This window comes from Ursus americanus, chromosome 2, assembly GCF_024610735.1.
Source record: "Ursus americanus isolate L20-20 chromosome 2, mUrsAme1.1.p, whole genome shotgun sequence".
In the NCBI taxonomy this organism is placed as follows: Eukaryota; Metazoa; Chordata; class Mammalia; order Carnivora; family Ursidae; genus Ursus; species Ursus americanus.
This window is the reverse complement of record NC_142128.1, coordinates 93,936,940-93,957,567: the sequence shown is the minus strand read 5'-3', so window position 1 is coordinate 93,957,567 and position 20,628 is coordinate 93,936,940. Positions and strand designations below refer to the sequence as shown.

Below are 20,628 nucleotides of genomic sequence, written 5' to 3'. Positions count from 1 at the left end.
TAAACTCTACTAACTTCATATTTGCTGAGTCCTTAGTTCAGGTAATGAGACTTGGTGGTTGCTTTATCAGTTGTAATGATCCTGGTGACTGATGTTCCCTCCTGTTCTACTTAAAACATGATGGTAACTTTGATAAAACCCACATTTTGATCTCAAGGCAGGGAAATACTGCAAATCTCATATCCTGACCTCTTTGATAAATGTAGGACTTTGTGCCTACTTGGTTAACAAGTGGCAAAGTATTAAAATAGAAACCAGACTTTGAAATATTTTACATGTAGTGCTTTGCATTATAAAAGCCTGATTTGTCATCTACATGGCTTTTCTTTCCCTGCAGTGTGCTTATGTTTGGCAAAAGCGTTCTCATGCTCTAAAGTTTTAATTTATTTGTGAAGAAATATATTTCTGAAGAGGCAGATTTTCTGCTCAGGCAGCAAAACTCAGTGTAACTATTGGTATTGCTGATTTATTGTATAGACTTGGCCAGTATATAGCATATTTGGTCTTTGGTTTTTCTCTTCTTTGACATATATGTAGTGTCCTACACATAGTAGTATAAGCTGACATTGTGAATCCCTATGTAGTAGCTTCCTAAAGTCTTCTTTAATTCTTTCATTGCTGGGTTGTGCCTTCTTTACTCAGAAAGATCTCTCTTTTCATGTTGTACCATACAGGGATAATTATGTTTAACTAGAATGATGATATTAAAATAATTAAAAATTTAATATGCTCTAAGATTTAGTATACAAGAATCAAGAGTTTCATGCTTTTTATTTTATTTATTTTATTTTATTTTACTTTATTTTTTAGAGCAGGGGGAGGGACAGAGGGAGAGAGAGAATCTTAAGCAGGCTCCCTGTCCAGCATGGAGCCCGACATTGGGCTTGATCCTACAACCCTAAGATCATGACCTGAACCGAAATCAACAGTTGGATGCTTAACCAACTGAGCCACCCAGGTGCCCCAAAATTTTCATGCTTTTTAAAAAATTAAGAACTGTGTTATCTGTGCCTGCTTTGGCAGCACATATACTAAAATTGGAACGATACAGAGAAGATTAGTATGGCTTCTGAGCAAGGATGACACACAAATTCGTGAAGTGTTCCATATTTTTATGCACCCCAATGTTCATAGCAGCATTGTCCACAATAGCCAAACTTGGAAGGAGCCGAGATGCCCTTCAACAGACGAATGGATAAAGAAGATGTGGTCCATATATACAATGGAATGTTACTCAGCCATCAGAAAGAATGATTACCCAACATTTGCCTCAACATGGATGGGACTGGAGGAGATTATGCTAAGTGAAATAAGTCAATCAAAGAAAGACAATTATATGATTTCACTCATTTGTGGAACATAAGGAATAGAGGGGGGACCGTTAGGAGAAGGAAGGGAAAAATGAAGGGGGGGGTAAACAGAGGGGGAAATGAACCATGAGAGACTATGGACTCTGGGAAACAAACTGATGGTTTTAGAGGGTAGAGGGGCGGGGGGGATGGGCTAGCCCGGTGAAGAGTATTAAGGAGGGCATGAATCGCACGGAGCCCTGGGTGTTATACGCAAACAATGAATCATGGAACACTACATCAAAAACTAATGATGTACTGTATGGTGACTAACATAATTAAAAAAAATCATCATAAGTTTGATTTATAAAGTGCAGTGTAAGTAAAATATACCATGCACCATGAATAAAAACCAAAACCAAACAAAATGAAAACAACCCCCCCCAAACCAAACTGTGTTCTCTGCTCCCCATGCCACTAAAACTATTTGTCTATTGATACATTACCACCTACATCTTGTACAGTTTGCACAGTACTTGCAAGGCTTGATGGGCATATGGTTGAAGTAAAAGCCATAGTGCCTGTACTGGGGAGGCACAGGACGGAACTGACAATTTAGTGATAAGCTATGAAGTTGTGACTTTCAGCGCAGAAGGAGTTCAAGGAAAGGAGAGATCAAAGTTGGTTTGACTAGTTGGAGAAGGTGGAGTGGAGGCCCTGATGTGATGTAAACTTAAGAAACATAGAGGGCAAACTGGGTGGTGATCTAGGTGGAGAGGCAGATTTGAAGTTAGGTCTTGAGAGTGGGATACACAGGAGACAGTGAGCAGACCTCTTCTTCCACTTTGGTGATAAGACTAGTTTGGTTGGTACAGAGTAAGGCCTGGTTAGAGAGAACATTGAAAACTTGGTAGAGGAGTTTGGAATTTTGTGGTGACAGACAGAGTGCCATTGTAGATTTCTGAGCAGGGAAATACCATGTGTTAGGAAAACATTTTAAGAATCCTACCTGGAGGACTTACTGCAATGCAAGCTCAAGTGATAGAGATGTTGACAAGGCAGTGGGCAGCTGTTTTACCTAAAATATAAATACAATCTAGGATTTAGGATTACTTAGGTTCCTGGATATTATTCTTTTTCCCCAAATCTTTCAAAGTTTGGTTTCATCTTTCTAGTCTCATTTTGTGTGTGTGAGTGTGTGTGTGTGTGTGTGTGTGTGTGTACGTGTGTTGTTCACTCAACCCTCTATTTCGGCAACAGTGAACATGGCATTTCTCAGGCTGTTCTTTCTGTCTGAAATTCCTTTAGTCATTCTCTTTTCCCGATGCACTTCTGTTCTCTTGTGAAAAAGGTTTCAGGCAGGTGCCACCTCTTCTCTAAGCCTTATCCAACATCCTCCTTCTCTTAATTGTTTGTGCCTTACCTTATGTTACATAGCACTTCGCATAGACTTCTCTAATAACACCCATCACTTTGTTCCGTAACTTGGTGTTTATCTGTCTTATCTAGCAATCAGTAAGCTTTTTATTTATTTATTTGTATTTAGATTCAATTAATTAGCATATAATTTATTTCAGACGTAGAGGTCAGTGATTCATCAGTCTTATATAATACCCAGTGCTCATTACATCATTTGTCTTCCTTAATGTCCATCACCCAGTTAATCAGTAAGCTTCTAGAAGGCAGAGGCCATTATAGTTGTAACCAAAAGCACCTAAGTGTAACTCCTGTAAAATGGTAGACAATTGTAACTGCTCCTTGAATGAATTAATGGGTCTTTCTCCATCTCCACTGAATGCTGAATTTGAGATCTTGTGAGAGCCTACCCAGTATAAACTAAACTTTAGTGGGTCAAAGTACATTAGCAGTGGGTATTCCACAAAAATGACATGAAATTTAGTAGAGGCAAGTTAAATGGATAGACTAGTAAATTTACTGGCTATTTTGAAGAGAGTTATTTTACAATGTGAATTATCAAAAGAATTATTTGGTTGTTTCTTTGCTGCTGCTATAGAGGCAAAGGAGTTTCTACAACTGTAATAGTAATACATCTACATTTTAAAATTATGGTTCTTTTGTCTTAGGGAGCTATAATTTGTATTTATCATCATTAGTAGCACTGATGTTATAGTCAACATAGTCAATAAAACATTATTCTTTTAATTTGTTTTATTCTCTTCATTCGTAGAAGTAGCTATTATATCATGGCTTTTGGTAAGAAATGACTGTTGATTCTAGGCATTTAATAATAGTCCTTTTTTGGGGGTGCCTGGATGGCTCAGTTGGTTAAGCGTCTGCCTTTGACTTAGGTAATGATCCTAGGGTCCTGGGATCGAGCCCCATGACTGACTCCCTGCTCAGCAGGGAGTCTGCTTCTCCCTCTCCTTCTGCTGCTCCCCCTGCTTGTGCTCCTTCTCTCTCTCTCTCTCTCTCTCTCTCTCTTTCTCTCTCTGTGTCAAATAAATAAATAAAATCTTTAAAAAATAGTCCTTTTTTGGAGAGAAGGACTTCAAAGCTTTAAAACATTCAAATTTTAACTATAAATAAAAATCGCCAGGTAAGAGATAGTCTGCGTATTTAGTTCATATTAGATGCTAATATCTAGAGGTTTAACATATTTATGCTTTCATACTCATATCTAGTTCCTGAAGATGTATTTCTTTCAAATATTATATCATAGCTGAATGTAATATTTGCTATTATCTACAGATCACAAACTTGGCTGTTATTTTTCTCTTTGTAATTATACGCCATATTCACACCTTCAATTATGATAATTATTTATGGTTTTAGAAGTTTAGGCAAATCATCTTGCACTTTCAGTGAAACCAGTTATCGGAGCTTTAAATAAATGAGAACTTAGGGAAGCATTCAGTGTACCCTATGCTCAACTCTATTTTTATTTACAGTCCCTTTCTGCATCTTCATTTTTCTTACCTCATTTAAAAATGTTTTAACTAGAGAAATGCTAATAGCCATGCATGATGTCCAGAAGGTTCAGCTTTGAAAGAAATGTGTTCAGAATAAAAAGCATTGAATCCTTATTAAGCTTTTGTTTTAATTTTCTTTAGGAAAGTTTTAGATGTGGGGTTGAGTTTCTTCACTATTGTGGTCATTATCCTTTCTCATATATTCCCATTTTTCAGTAAACACGTTGAAACATGGTTTCCAAGACTGTGCATGGAATACCTGTGTGGTCTACACAGCACATTATTTTGAGGGACAGCTGCCCCTCATGTTCTGGACACTAAACTGCATTTAATGTAGTCTTAGATCACACTGGTTTCTGGTAGGGGTATTCTATTATTGGTTTATATTGAACTTGCCATCCACTATGATTGCCAACTCTTTTCTTTTTTGTACTTGCCTGGATTCTCTACTTGTGTTACTGATTTAAGAGCAGGACTTTATATTTATTATGATAATACATTCCTTTTGTTAAATTTCACTGATGACTTTAGCCTGTTGAGAATTTTAGGTTATGATTCTTTTTTCCAGCTTGCGTAGTTCCTCTTCTGGGTAATAAACTTACCATTTTATTTCACCCAAATCATGGGGGAAAGTAGTGCTTGTCAGAACAGGGTCTGGGACCTTCTGAGGTAGCAAAGGACTTTGTTGCTTCTCATACATTTCATAACCTTTTTTGGTTTCTGGGTGCCACATTTTATTCCTTGAAATCTTCTTAAGATAGCAAAGTGACTGTCAGCCTTAATGCTCTTAAATCACTTTGCTGCTTAGTATTCTCACTGTTGAAATTCAGTTCCCTCTGGGGGCAGTGACATTTTATATCTTATCACCTTCTATTTCAATTAGTGTGTTTGCTCATTTCTACAAGGGGAAGTTTAGTCCTTGGTAATGAGTCCAGAATATTCTAAGCCACACCAATAGAAAACACCACTGGAAGAAGGATGATTTTTTAATGAAAACATATTCTCATATTGTGGCATTTCAAGTAGCATGACTACAATTGAGGAAACTGGGGCAGCACTTTGTTATGCAGTTTTTTTTTTGAGATAGCTAAAAATATGTTCTCAGCAGATAATTAATGAATTATAGTAATTTGATGCTAAGCAGTTTGGTTTTAATTAGGGATATTTAGCTTACTAATAAAATGTCACCACAATTTGACACAATCTGTTAGAATAGCTTAAATTGATATTATCTTTTTTAAACACGTGGCTCAGCATGTTAAAATAACAATTTGAAGTATATATATGGGTACTGCTACTATGTAATAGCAACCTCCAACTTTGTCATTCTAGTTGGGTAGACTCTAGGTTTTTACACTCTTTTGAATAGGTGAATTGCTGAATAAGTGTTATATCTTAGCCAGGGAGAAGTTACCATAAATGTATTATTTGCATGAATGCATTGGGTAATGAACTGCTTAAAGGCGTGGAAGCTAAGTACAGCTGTACTTAAGAAAATTTGACAAATATTTATTTATAAAACATGGTGCATCTGATCATTTCAAAAAGAAGATAATGTTCTAAAATAAGATCCTAACTTTCATAGTTAAAGAGAACAATTATGAAAGAATTAACTTTTTCAGTATATACTGAATGCATTTTTTATTTTAGTCGCTGTGGCAGATATAGAGCAAGTAGAGATGAGTATGAGATAGTCTTGGATCTAAAGGAACCCAGAGACCAGAAGGGGAGTCAGAGACTTAAATAGCAAATGTGGACAATAAAATGAGAAAGCTACTATCATAACCACAATCATAACAATAATCATAACTATATCTAATAGGAGACTTTAGAGGAGAAATAACTGAGGTGAGGGGCATGGGTAGCATCAAATGGCAACTTTTTGTTGAGGAGATGCTTAAGTTGAATCTGAATAAATAGAAGCTAACCAGGTGAAAGGGTGTGTGTGTGTGTGTGTGTGTGTGTGTGCGCATGTATTTTGTGCAGACATGCGTGTAAATGTGTGTGGATGTGTCTGTGTGTTTGAAAGAACAAGAGAAAGGGGTGGGAAGTGAGTTGGAATAAAAGCTTGGAGGTGAGAAACACACTGAATTTGCTGGAGTGTACAGTGATTGTTGAGTGAGAGATTGGGGGGGGGGTACAGAGGGCTTGTGGACAAAAGAGAGCTTTCAAAGGTGTTGGAGCAAGGGGATGGTATAGTCAGCTTTACATGTTGGATGGATTGCTGTGATGATGATGAGGAAAGCAGACTGAATGGAGCAAGACTCGAGGCACAGCTTTGGAGTAAGCTGTCCAGGTGAGAGATGATGGGGGCTTCCCTCAGTTGGCATTGGTGGCTGGGATTTGAGGGGAGTCAAGAAATTTTTAGAAAGTAAAGTCAGATAGATATACCTATCTGACATATCTTTTGTTAGGTTTGTTTCCAGGCATCATTGTTTCTGTTAATATTGTAAATTATGTATTTCTAAAATAATGTTTTCTAATTAGTTCCTGAGATGAAATGTTATGTGGAAGTACAACTAGTGCACTGCACCTTTATGCATTAGCATGGATGAGTCTTATAAGTGCAATGTTGAAGGAATAAGCAAGTCCCAGGGAGTGACTTCATCTTTATAAAGCTCAAAAACAAACAAAACTAAACAATGTTTAGAGGTACATGCATATGAAATAAGCTAATATAGGAAAACCTAAAAACAAAATGAAGGATAATGGTTATTTTTCATGGAAGCAGAGTTGAGGAAAAGGATATGGAATGGGGAAGTGCCTGGGAGAATAGAATGGTGGAATGCAATCTCAAAACAATGTATTAACTATTTGACCATCCAGATGTGTCATCATAGTGACAACTGATTTGAAAATATGCTGTATTATTTGATAAGCCCTCGTAGTAATTTCATAATGTTAGAAGAGCCCATCCCAAACAGCTGGATCCTGGGGCTCCTGGTAGATGAGTCTTGTTTATCCATTTTGTCATTCTGTCTTTTGATTGGAATGTTTAGTGCATTTACATTCAAAGTAATTATTGATAGAGATATGTTTGTTGCCATTGTATTACTTGTTTTGTGGTTGTTTCTGAAGATTTTCTCTGTACTTTCTTGTCTTCCTCTCATGATTTGCTGGTTTTCTTTAGTGATATATTTGGATTTCTTTGTTTTTATTCTTTGCATATTTATTAGTAGTGTTTGATTTGTGGTTACCATTAGGTTTGTATATAACCTCTTCTGTATATAGTAGTCTGTATTAAGCTGTTGGTTGTTTAAGTTTGAACCTATTCTTTTCTCCTCTCCTCCCCACATTTTAGATATATGGTGTCATATTTTACATCCTTTTATTTTGTGTGTTCCTTGACTGATTTTTCACAGAAATATTCATTTTTTCTGCTTTTGTGTTTCTTACCTCCATACTGTCATTTTTGGTCTTTCCTTTCCATTCAAAGAGTCCCTTTTAATATTTCTTACAGGGCCAGTTTAGTGATCATGAATTCATTTAGTTTTTGTCTTGGAAGCTTTTTATCTCTCCTTCTATTGCAAATGATAGCCTTGCTGGATAGAGTATTCTTGGATGCAGGTTTCTCCCATTCACCACTTTGAATATATCATGCCACTGTCTTCTGGCTTGGGAAGTTTCTGCTTAAAAACCTGCTGATAGCCTTATGGGGTTTTCTTTGTATGTAACTGTCTTCCTTTTTCTTGCTGCTCTTAATATATTTGATATCATTGTATTTTGCCATTTTAATTACAATATGTCCTGGTGTGGATCTGCTTTTGTTGATTTTGTTTGGGGTTCTCTGTGATTCCTGTATCTGGATATCTGTTTCTTTTCCTAGATTATGGAAGTTTTCATCTATTATTTCTTCAAATAAATTTTCTGCTCCCATATCTCTCTTTTCTTCTTCTGGGACTCCTATACAATGCATGTTTTTACGTTTGATAGAGTCACTGAGTTCTCTAAGTTTATTCTCATTTAGCATAATTCTTTTTTCTCTGTTTTGTTCAGCTTGATTACTTTCCATTACTCTGTCTTCTAGGTCATTAATTCGTTCCTCTGCTTCTTCCAGCCTGCTGTTCTTTCAATCGTGTTTCTTATTTTGGTTTTTTTCTTTTTTGAGTCCTTTATCTCTGCTATGTTATTCCTTATCTCTTTGTTAATGGTCTCACTGATGTCTTCCATTCTTTTCTTAGGTCCAGGGAGTATCCTTATGATCATTACTTTAAATTCTTCATCAGGCCTGTTACTTGTATCTGTTTTGCTTAGATGTCCAGCTGTGACCTTGTCCTGTTCTTTCATTTGGAACAAATTCTTTGGTCTCCTCATTTTATCTAAGTCTTTGTGTCTGTTTCTCTGTGTTGGGAAAGTCAGCTATGTCTCTTGTTCTTGAGGGTAAATGGCTTTCTGAAGAAGCAGTCCTATAGTGCTCTGCAGTATAGTGTCCCCTATTCTCCAGGCCTGGTGCTTCTAGGAGTGTCTCCAAAGTGTGCTATGTGCACTCTGCTGTTGTGTCCTGGTCACTGTGTCCTTCAGGCCAGTTGTCTGCAGGCTCTCTTTGCTTGTTGTGGGCAGTGTTTTGTCCCTGGTCTGAATGTGGTGAATTTTAACTAGGTATGTTCTGGTCTACTTGTGAGACGAGAACTATCACCACTGATGCCAGAATTGAGGTCCTCCAAAACTCATGGGTTGGGATGCAGTTGGGCAGGGGTTTGATTGGTCTTCTGGGGAAGGGGCCTGCCTCACTGGGACTGAGGCAAGTGTCACTGGAAGGGACAGTTCTTCTGGAGTGTAGGGGTGGAGCTTGGTGTAAGCAGGTTAAGTAGCTATTGTTGGTACTGTGTTGGTTTCCATAGTCACTCTGTGGTTATGCTGAGGGGTGGGGGAAGTAAATGGTACCTGCCAGTTTCTTTGTTCCCAGAGGAGTCTCTCTGTGAATGCTGCCTCTCTGGGACATGCTCTGAGAAGAGTAAATAACCTCCCCACTGTGTGCTCCAGGTGCTCTTCAGATCACTGTTTCCACACTTGTATGTGCATGGGCTGTTTGTCCTGCCTTTTCTCCAAGAGTAGCTCCAGTGTCCTATGAGCTCTCCCAGAGCCAAGCATGCTGACCTTTAAAACTCTAGGATTTAAGCCCCACTGGTTGCAAGACCTCACGAAATTCAGGCCTTCTTGCTTTCCAAGCCAATTGCTATGGGGATTTGTTTTTCTCATGCACCCCCCTGTGTGCTAGTCTGTTTCTCCCTTCTCTGTGACTGCAGCTCCCTCCCCACCACCACAGCTACAATCCAGTTCTCTCTAAAACTGGGTTTCCACATTTCCTACCTTCTTCAATGTGGCCTCTTCTTTACCTTTAGTTGTAGAGTTTGTTCTGCCAGTCTTCAGATTGATTTCTGGGGTATTTAGGATGATTTGATAGTTATCTAGTTGTGTTCATGGAACAAGGCGAGCCTAAGGTCCTCCTACTCTGCTGCCATCTTCCCCTCCCAATAGCCTACATTCTTTATATGCTTGTACGGGATGGACACTGTGCAAATGCTTTATGTGCAACATCTCATTTAACATTTATCCACAAAGAGGGGTGCATTCTATCTCTTATATGCCTCCATAAATGCTTTATGTTTTCATTCATCCCATAAATATTTTTTTAATTGGGTATTTTGTTATTATTTGCCTAGCTGGTTTTCCTGCAATTCTCATTTGGCTTTTCACTTTGGTACTTTTGTTCCACTTTTAAAAAAGATTTTATTTATTAATTTGAGAAAGAAAGAGAGAGAGAGGAACAGAGAAAGAAAGAGAGCAAAAGCACGAGCCGTGAGGAGGGGCAAAGGGAGAGGGAGAAGCAGACTGCCTGCTGAGCAGGGAGCCTGATGTGGGGCTTCATCCCAGGATCCTGAGATCACAACCTGAACTGAAGGTAGATGCGTAACTGACTGAGTCACTCAGGTGCCCCTGTTTGTAGAAAATTTTGAGCGTTCTCTTTTCTCTTCTTGGTTTTTGCCCAATTCTATCTATCCTCCTAAATCTACTCAGACTCAGCTCTTTCCAGAAATCCTTTAGAGATCACCCCAGCCTAGACTCTTCCCTTTGCTAAATCCTCATAGCACAAGGTACTCAATTTATTTGTCAATTATTTACGACAGTGTTTTCTGTCTTGAAATCTTATTTGAATCTTTCTGTTAATTTTCACAACTTTGTCTTCTTTTTCTAACTTGGGTAAATTCTTCAAGATTATGCATGGTAGCTTAATACTTCATGTCCCCTATAGTTTCTTAATAAGTAATAGATTTTTGTCTGGCCAGAAAACTCAACTGTCATTTGAAAGGAAATATTAAATTACAGAATGGAAAACAATCACAATTTTGCAACCTAAGAAGCACAATGTGTAACTGAAAGCTGTTCAAAAGGAAATAGAAAACCTTATCACAAAAGCTAGAACAGGTTTTGGGAGACTGAAAATATAATATTTTGTGGTATTAAACTTCTTACTAAAATGAAGTCCAGGGAACAATAACATACTCTCAAGAGTCTTATCCAGAGCTACTCTCTATAACTGATTAGAACAGAATGGGAGGAGATGGCTCATAAATAGATCCTACACAGATTGTGCAGAAAAAGATTTTGCTCCACAGTGCTGATTCATACTGAATGAAGAAAAGATATTGGAAATTCTAAAATGCTCAAAGAGACTTTCAGGGCCTCATGAGTCTTTGAAAAATAGTGAATCGTAGTTCAGTTTTAACTCAGAATTCTCCATTCTTCCACTCATTTTTAAAAAAGTCATTCCTGTATCCTTAAGGAATGTTACATTGAAGATGTAGCTGGTACCATCCCTACTCTCTACTTTCATTACTGCATTGGAGATAAGATATATAAACAGTGACTATGCTGTGTCATACATACTATCTGAATGTTCTTAAACATGTTACTTTGAATGGAGAACCTAAGGTTCTTTCTGCCTGTAAAATCACAAGAGTAGTACATTCACAGTGCCCTAAGGAGAGGAGAAAAGCATTTCTCACAGTCAATGGAATAATCAAAGAAAGTTTTTAGTAGAAATGATATTTAAATAGGAACTTGTTAGGTAATGTTTTGATAGGCACAGATTATAATCATGATAATGATACAAACCATTTTTTGTTTGTTATGCAGGAGCAAATACTAGGTGCTTTAAGTAAACCTGCGAGGAAGAGGGTGGAGTTATTGGTGAATACCCTAAAATTATACCAAAATTTTTGTGTATCTGTAAATTTGTACATTTTTATAGGGAAAAGTTTCCAGGGTCCCCAGAAACACGAACCATGGTAGAGAGGGTAGCACATGTAATTCCTGGTCTTTGAAAGATGCCCACCCAGGTGGAAAGAAAGAACTGTTGAGAATAAAGAAGTTGTGAAAATCTGAGAATTGGAAGATCTAAGGAGGGAGGACCTTGAAGTAATGAGAAACAATTGGGATAGGATGTCAGAATGTCTGGAGTTAAATCCTGGACTGCCACCCCCTAGTTGTGTTACCTAAGACCTCTGCTATCTAGGTTAGCTGTTACATATTTATTTAAAATTTCTTTGACGGGTGATGGGTATTAAGGAGGGCATGTATTGCATGGAGCACAATGAATCAAGGAACCTACATCAAAAACTAATGAGGTACTGTATGGTAACTAACATAACATAATAAAAAAATTTCTTTGACTATTTTTAAAAGAGCTTAATATGTGTTAAATTCTTTAATTCATTTATTCTCTGATGTAATATAAATTTGTTGAGCTCATATAACCAGCCACTGGGAGAACTTTGGTGAAAGAAGCAGAATTGGCCATGTTCTTTAACTCACAGCCACTTGTGAAAGAGAGTCCATTTATAGAGGTGGGAATGGAAGTATGGGCAAATTAAAAGACTTTCCAAGTCACATGATGAAGAAATGGAAGAAATTTCAAAGTCAGGTCTGACTCCAAAGTCTTAATCAGTCATGTTCTTGATTATAGAATAGTGTACAGGCATAGGTAACTCTGCGAGAATGTTAACAAGGGGAAACCTACTTTATCTTAAGGATGATTTACATGTAGATTACTTGGTTTAAAGAAGAAGGATGCAGCTATTTTGTTCTTTTTAAATATTTTATTTATTTATTTGACAGAGAGAGAGCACAAGCAGGGGGAGTGGGAGAGGGAGAAGCAGGCTCTCTGCTGAGCAGGGACCCCGATTCCAGGACCCTGAGATCATGACCCGAGCTGAAGGCAGACGTTTAACTGACTGAGCTACCCAGGCGCCCATTTTGTTTTGTTTTTTAAAGATGTTATTTATTTATTTATTTGACAGAGAGAGAGAGAGAGAGAGTGCACACATAAGCAGGGGGAGAGGCAGGCAGATGGGGAGGGAGAAGCAGGATCTCCTCAGAGCTGGGAGCCTGATGTGGGGCTCGATCTCAGGACCCTCAGATCATGATCTGAGCCAAAGGCAGGCACCTAACTGACTGAGCCACCCAGGTGCCCCAGGATGCAGCTATTTTGGATGGACTCTTCTAACATAATGAAATTACCAAGAGGACTTATCAAATAATAGAGCATATTTTCAAGTCAGTTTTCAGTATGATGACACATCTGGTTGGTCAAATAGTTAATACATTTTTATTGAGATTGCATTATTCATTGTGATCCATGAAATATATTTCAAGATCCTCTAAAATGTGTGCACTTGTTTTCCAAGCCAGATAATTTTTTTCTCATGTATTTTTTTACTGATCATTGTTTTCCAACTCCTTTAATTTATGTTTTGTAAAAGTTATTGATTATCCCCATATTTAAGCTCATTTTATTTTATTTATTTTTTATTTTTTAAAAAATATTCATATGAGAGAGAGAGAGTGAGAGAGTGAAGGGCAGAGGGGGAAGGAGAGGAAGAGAAACCCAAGAGACTCCCCACTGAGCCTGGGGCCTGATGTGGGGTCAATGTCACAAACCTGAGATCACGACCTGAGCTGAAACCAAGAGTCAGAAGCTTAACCAGCTGAGCCACCCCTGAGCTCATTTTAAAGGAGGTGAGTGAATAAAATCTTAAAAAGAAAAGAAAACAAAACAAAACAAAAAAAAAATGGGGGCACATGGGTAGCTCAGTTGATTGGGTGTCCAGCTCTTGATTTTGGCTTGGATCATGATCTCAGAGTTGTGGAATCAAGGCCCGCATCAGGCTCCACTCTCAGTGCGGAGTTGGCTTGGGATTCTCTCTCTCCTTCTCCCTCTGCCCCTCCCCCTGCACGTGTTGTCTCTCAAATTAAAATAAATAAATAAATAAAATCTTTAAGAAAAATAAAGGAGGTGCATGTCCTTCTGAGAAAGTTTTCTATTACTTAAGTTCCTATTGAGATAATTGGTGACTGTTGTAGCTAAGTTGGAGAAACTGTAGTACTGAGTTTCAGATCAGAACTTTATTTTGTTTTTTCTCTATAGGTACATTTCTGTTAGCATCATTTAAGCTAACCACATAATGCAGTGCTTTGCGAAGTGCTGGGTGTTCTTACAAAATCCCTTAGCATTAAAACAAAAATCCACTTAAAGAAGACCTTAAAATATTTTAAATATACTTATCTTCATTTAGATAATTAATACACTAACCAACCTGTTCTATTGAGTTTTATTCATAGGGACAACTTAGTTTTTCTTTTTTTTAAGTTTTCAAGAACTGGTTGAATTGACTATTGCCTGAGTCATAGAATATTTTTGTAATTTGTGAAAGAAAGCCATCGCCTTTTTAACTCTAAGAAAGAACACAATTTTTTTTCATTTTATTTATTTTTTAATTCAATTAGCCAACACATAGTACATCATTAGTTTTACATGTAGTGTTTAACAATTTATCAGTTGCATATAACACCCAGTGCTAATCACATCGTGTAAAGAAAGGCATCTTGTCAGAAGAAGTTACTTTTCATTTTAGTTTTATGCCATCAATTGTGAATATAGGCATACCTTAGAGATATTGCACTTTAGTGCCAGAGTACCACAATAAAGTAGATATCACAATATCTAATATCACAATGAGTCAAATGAATTTTTTGGTTTCCCAGTGAATATAAAAGTTATGTTGACACTATATTGTAGTCCATTATGTGTGCAGTAGCATTTTTTTTTAAAACCAGGATACACACTGTAATTTAAAAATATTTTATTGCTAAAAATGCTAACCATATCTGAATTTGCAGCAAGTTGTAATCATTTTGCTGGTGGAGGATCTGGCCTCCATGTTAATGGCTGCTGACTGGTCAGGGTGGTGAAGGTTGAGGTGGACGTGGCAATTTCTTAAAATAAGACAACAATGAAGTTTGACACATCAATTGACTCTTCCTTTCAGGAAAAATTTCTCTGTAGCACTTTATTCACAGTAGTCAGTTCTCTCAAACCCTGCTGTGGCTTTATCAACTAAGTTTGTGTAGTATTCTAAGTCCTTTGTTGTCATTTCAGCAATTTTCATGGCATCTTCACCAGAGTGAAGAAACCACTTTCTTTGCTCATCCATAAAAAGCAATTTTTTAAAAGATTTTATTTGTTTATCTGACAGAGAGAGAGGCAGCAAGAGAGGGAACACAAGCAGGGGGAGTGGGAGAGGGAGAAGCAGGCTTCCCACCGAGCCGAGAGCCCATTGCGGGGCTTGATCCCAGAACGCTGGGATCATGACCTGAGCCGAAGGCAGACGCTTAATGACTGAGCCACCCAGGTACCCCATAAAAAGCAACTTTTGTTCATTAAAGTTTTGTCATCAGATTGCAGCAATTAAGTCCCATCTTCAAACTCCACTTCTCATTGTAGTTCTCTTGCTATTTCTATCACATCTACAGTTATTTCTGCCACTGAAGTCTCTAATCCATCAAGTCATCCATGAGGGTTGGAATCAACTTCCAAACTCCTGTTGATGGTGTTGTTTTGTTTTCTTCCCATGAATCACAGATGTTCTTAATGTCGTCTAGAATGGTGAATCCTTTCCAGAAGGTGTTCAATTTTCTTTGCCCAGATCCATCAGAGAAATCACTACCTTTGGCAGCTCTAGCCTCACAAAATGTATTTCTTAAATTTTGACTTGAAAGTTAGAATGACTCCTTGATCCGTGGACTGCAGCATGGATTTTGTGTTAGCAGTCATGGAAACAGCATGAATCTTGTCCATCTCCATCAGAGATCTTGGGTGACCAGGTACATTGTCAATGAGCAGTAATATTTTGGAAGGAGTCTTTTCTTCTGAGCAGTTAGTCTCAACAGTGGTCTTAAAATATTCAGTAAACCATGTTGTAAACAGATGATGTACTGTTATATAGGCTTTGTCGGTCCATTTCTAGAGCACAGGCAGAGCAGATTTAGCGTAATTCTTAAGGACCCTGGGGTTTTCAGAATGGTACATGAGCACTGTCTTCAAGTCAAAGTCAGCAGCTGCATTAGCCCCTATTAAGAGAGTCAGCGTGTCCTTTGAAGCTTTGTAGTCAGACATTGACGTATCCCTAGCTATGAAAGTCCTACATGACATCTTCTTCCAATAGAAGGCTGCTTCATCTACGGTGAAAATCTGTTGTTTAAAGAAGCCCCCTTCATTAATTATCTTCTTGATGATTCTGATCTGCTGGAGAACTTGCTGCAGCTTCTACACCAGCACTTGCTGCTTCACCTTGCACTTGTATGGTATGGAGACGGCTTCTTTCCTTACGCCTCATGAACCAACCTCTGCTGGCTTCAGACTTTTCTTGTGCAGCTTCCTCACCTCTCTGAGCCTTCACAGAACTGAAGAGAATTAGGGCCTTGCTCTCGATTAGGCTTTGGATTAAGGGAATATTATGGCTGGTTTGATATTCTATCCAGACCATTACAGCTTTCTTCGTATCAGCAATGACACTCTTGCTTTCTAAACATTCATATGTTTACTGGAGTAGCACTTTTAATTTACTTCAAGAACTTTTCCTTTGCATTCACAACTTGGCTGTCTGGAGCAAAAGGCCTAGCTTTTGGTCTGTCTCAGCTTTTGGCATGCCTTCCTCACTGAGTTTAATCATTTCTAGGGTTTTTTTTTTTTTTTTTTTTTTTTTTTTTTTAATGAGAGACATGTGACTCTTACTTGAACACTTATAGAGGCCACCATAGGGTAATTAATTGGCCTAAGCTCAGTATTGTGTCTCAGGAGTAGGGAGGCCCAAGGAGAGGGAAAGACACAGGGGGACGGCCAGCAGGTCAAGCAGTTGATTAAGGTGGCTGTCTTTTATGTCTGTGGTTCATGGCATGCCAAAACAATTGCAGTAGCAACATCAAAGATCACTGATCACAGGTCATCATAACAAATATAACAATCTTTATTGTTATATTTAAAGTTTGAGGGGCACCTGCGTGGCTCAGTCATTAACCGTCTGCCTTTGGCTCAGGGCGTGATCTCGGTGTTATGGGATCGAGCCCCACATCAGGCTCTTCTGCTGGGAGCCTGCTTCTTCCTCTACCACTCCCCCTGCTTGTGTTCCCTCTCTCTCTGGCTGTCTCTCTCTCTGTCAAATAAATAAATAAAATCTTTAAAAAAAAAGAGTTTGAAATATTGTGAGAATTACCAAAATGTGACACAAAGACATGAAGTGAGAAAATGCTGTTGGAAAAGTGGTCCCGATGGCCATGCTTGATAGAGGTTTGCCACAAACTTTCATTTGTAAATAGAACATGATCTGCAAAGTGAAGTAAAGCAAAACATAATAAGATGAAGTATTCTTGTATCATGTCCAGGAATTTTCATATATTCAAGATAAAATATTTATAAATATTTATATTTAATAAATATTTATTTTTTTTTATTTAGACTTTTGTTGTAAAAATATGTCTTCTCATTAGCAAGCTATACTGTACTGACTAGTTAGATAGTGCTTGGGCCATAGTTGAGAAATATTTTTGTATGACCCCCAACAACATTGAACTGATTGCTCTAATGAGATAGCGTTTAGAGGAGATGTACCTCCCTGTTATAAGAGTGTGTCATTTTGTTAAAGTTTAACGCATTCAGCGGAGCAGACATCCACGGGAAAATTGTGCTTTTAGGTAAACATGTTGCGTGTGTATGTACGATCTTGGGGTGGAGGAGGAAACTTTTCTGAGTAATTTTGTGAAGACTGCTATTGGTGGAGATTCAAATATTATATTATTTTGTAGAAATTGACAAGGTAGTTCTAAAATTCATAGGAAATGCAAAGGACCCAGAATAGCCCAAACAACTTCAAAACATAATAGTAAGTTTGGAGAATGAACACTACCTGATCTTAGTAATTATAAAACTGCAATAATTAAGATAGTGTGACATTGGCATAAAGATAAATAAATAGGCCCGTGGAACAGAATAAAGTTCAAAATGGACCTACAGGTGAATAGACAACTGATTTTTGTTGAAGGTGCAAAAGCAATTCAGTGGAAAGAGTAGTATGTTTAACAAATGATATTGGATAAATTGAATATTCATATGTAAAAAGTGAACTTCTATTCATACCTTTTACCATAGTCAAAAAAGTTAAGTTGGCTCTGTTTCTAGCTGAGCTTCATGACCTCCAAGAATTTGTCATGAAGACATTTGAGGAGCTTATCTAATACACTGAGATCTTATAAAATATTTAGATGTCATGCTTACAACTTGTGCATAGAAGTGCATACTCATGGGAAAGGATTTTGGTCAAGAGTTAAGATATTATAATGTATCTAGCAATGTATATTGTAGCTCACATATTTTTTTTGAGAATTTTTTTTAGTTACATGTTTATATACTTGTAATTCTGGTATGATTACTACTAAAATCTTATTTATAAACCTCATTCATTGTGTATAAGATTTTAGGTGAAAATATTTTCATTTTGCAAATTAGACTTCGAATTATATATTTTCTATTAAAATTTGATTACGTGAATTTTCATGACGAAGTCTAGTCATTTCACTTTTAATTACAAATTTTTACTGGGCAAATTACTTTATTTTTTGTTATTAAAACAAGGAATGACATTGCATCATTTACTGTTCTGAATTTTTATATTCAATTATTCTTTTTTAAAAAGATTTTATTTATTTTAGAGAGAGAGTGAGTGAGGAGTGGGAGGAGGGGCAGAAGGAGAGAGAATCCTCAAGCAAATTTCTGCTGAGCACAGAGCCCATTGTGGGGCCTGATCCCAGGACCTGAGATCATGACCTGAGCCAAAACCAAGAGTCAGCCACCCAATTGACTAGCCACCCAGGTGCCCCTATTCAATTATTCTTTTCTTTTTCCTTAAAGATTTTATTTATTTATTTGACACAGAGAGAGACAGCCAGTGAGAGAGGGAACACAAGCAGGGGGAGTGGGAGAGGAAGAAGCAGGCTCCCAGCGGAGGAGCCTGATGTGGGGCTCGATCCCAGAACACCGGGATCACGCCCTGAGCCGAAGGCAGACGCTCAACGACTGGGCCACCCAGGCGCCCCCAATTATTCTTAAATATTATTGTAATAATGTACTTATTTGAAAACCTCTTTTTTGCATTTTCAGTTTCTAAACTTTACTGATTATTGGGAGGAGGCAAAAAAAGCCTTGGGTAGTCAAACTTAATATTGCACAGTCTATGATCTAAAGCTCATGCATTATAGGGTTGCACGCTTCCTCTGGACTTTTTCATTTCTTTAGACTCAGGCCATACACACTAGGTTACTGGACTTTTCATTCTAGAGTAAAACATAAAGCTACAAGTTAGAATGGGAATGTTCCCCAAAACAGAGACATTGCTAACAGTAAAAAGTGACAATTATAAACCTGACTGCAAGCGAAGAGACACAAGAAAAAAAGTATAAAAAAGCTAAAGCAGTACACTGAAACTAATATAACACCGTATGTCAACTATACTGGAATTAGAATAAAACACTTAATAAAATGAAAAAAGATAAAATAATTTTTAACTAAGCAAAGTAATCTATAGCAAAAATCATTGAAATAATACATATTTAAATTACTTACAGAACATTGTTTAAGTGTATAGGAAACTACATAACACTGCCAAATTTCTGTAAATTCCTATAGCCATTTGTTCGTACTTACCTTGCCCTTTCAGTACCTTTTAACATTATCCATTGCTCCTCTTTCTTGAAACATACTTTATTCTTTTGGCTTCCATAATGCCAAGTACTTCTGGTTTTCCTTCTCTCTCTCTGGCCACTCTTTTTGTCTCTTTTACAGATGCATTATCTTCTACCTGGCCCTTAAAGTTTTAACCTACCCAAGGATCATTTCTGTGTCATTTCATATTAGACAGTCTCTTGTGTGTACAACTTATGTACCTGTGACTCTCACATTTACAGCTCCTGGGCTAAAACTCCAGACCCACGTTTCCAGCTGACTTCTGGACACTCGGATATTTCAAATATATCAAACTCAGTATGTCAAAAGCCATATTTATGATCATTTTCTTTTCCACAGCCACAAACCTCGTGCCCTCCAGTGTTTATATGTTGATTCATTCCGTTATTTACTCATTCATTTTATTTGTTCATTAATTCAACAAGTATGTATTGACTGCCTAGTAGATGCAGTTCACTGTTTTGGGCACTTGGGAGTTTAGCAGCTAATGTTTCTGTTTTCATGGAAACTGTATTCCAGTGGATAAAGAGAGGCAATAAAAAACAAACAAGAAAAACTTTAGATCATGATTATGTAAACTAAAGAAAAGAAATTGGACAATGTGATGGAGTGTGACCGATCTGCTACTTTTCTTTGTCTGGTCAAGGAAGCCTCACTAAAGAGGTGATATTTTGGATGAGAAGTAAATGACAGGGAGGACCCCACATGCACAGAGGTCTGGGGAGTGCCTTCCAGAAGAAGAGCCCTTCGTAGACAGGCCCTGATGTCGGGAGTGGATTTCGTGTGCTTGAGCAGAAGGGAGGCTGACAGCTAAAGTAATTGAACGTGGCAAGTGGGGATAGTGTTAGATATGGAGGTCGACAGGGGTCAGACTGCCTAGGACCTGGAATATCAAGGTGAGGAATTTGTATATTTCTGACGGCACTAGGAAACTAACAGAAGGTTTTAAAAAGGCAGAGACATGGTCTGACATAAGATCTTGGAACGATCTCTCTAACTGCTTGGTGGAGAATGGGTTAATTGGAGCAGGAGTGGTATCAGGAAGACCACTTAGGATGTTTTTATGGTAGTCCGGGTAAGAGATGGTGCCAGCTTAGTACGAGGATGGCCACTGTGGGGGCAGTGAGAAGATGTTTGGGAGAGAGCCGAGGACAAGAGGGATGCAAAAATAGCTCTGGTTTTTGATTTGAGCACCTGATTTAATGGTAGTATCAGTAATTGAGATGTGGAAGACTGTGAGGAGGAGCAAGTATGGATAATGGGAGGGGAACTAAGTGGGAAATTACAGTTTGGTTTTGGACATGCTAATTTTGAGGTATCAGACATCCAAGTGGAA

General features: G+C 37.8%; 1 protein-coding gene and 1 non-coding gene across 7 annotated transcripts in view; both read left to right on the top strand.

Annotated features, from left to right (window-relative positions):
• The window catches only part of DNM3 (dynamin 3), a 524,707-nt gene that overhangs the window by 99,514 nt on the left and 404,565 nt on the right, over nt 1-20,628 (top strand). The window lies entirely within an intron of this gene.
• Nucleotides 1,008-1,114, top strand: LOC123803111 (U6 spliceosomal RNA). The gene has a single exon (XR_006782752.2). It is a non-coding gene; the product is annotated as a U6 spliceosomal RNA (small nuclear RNA).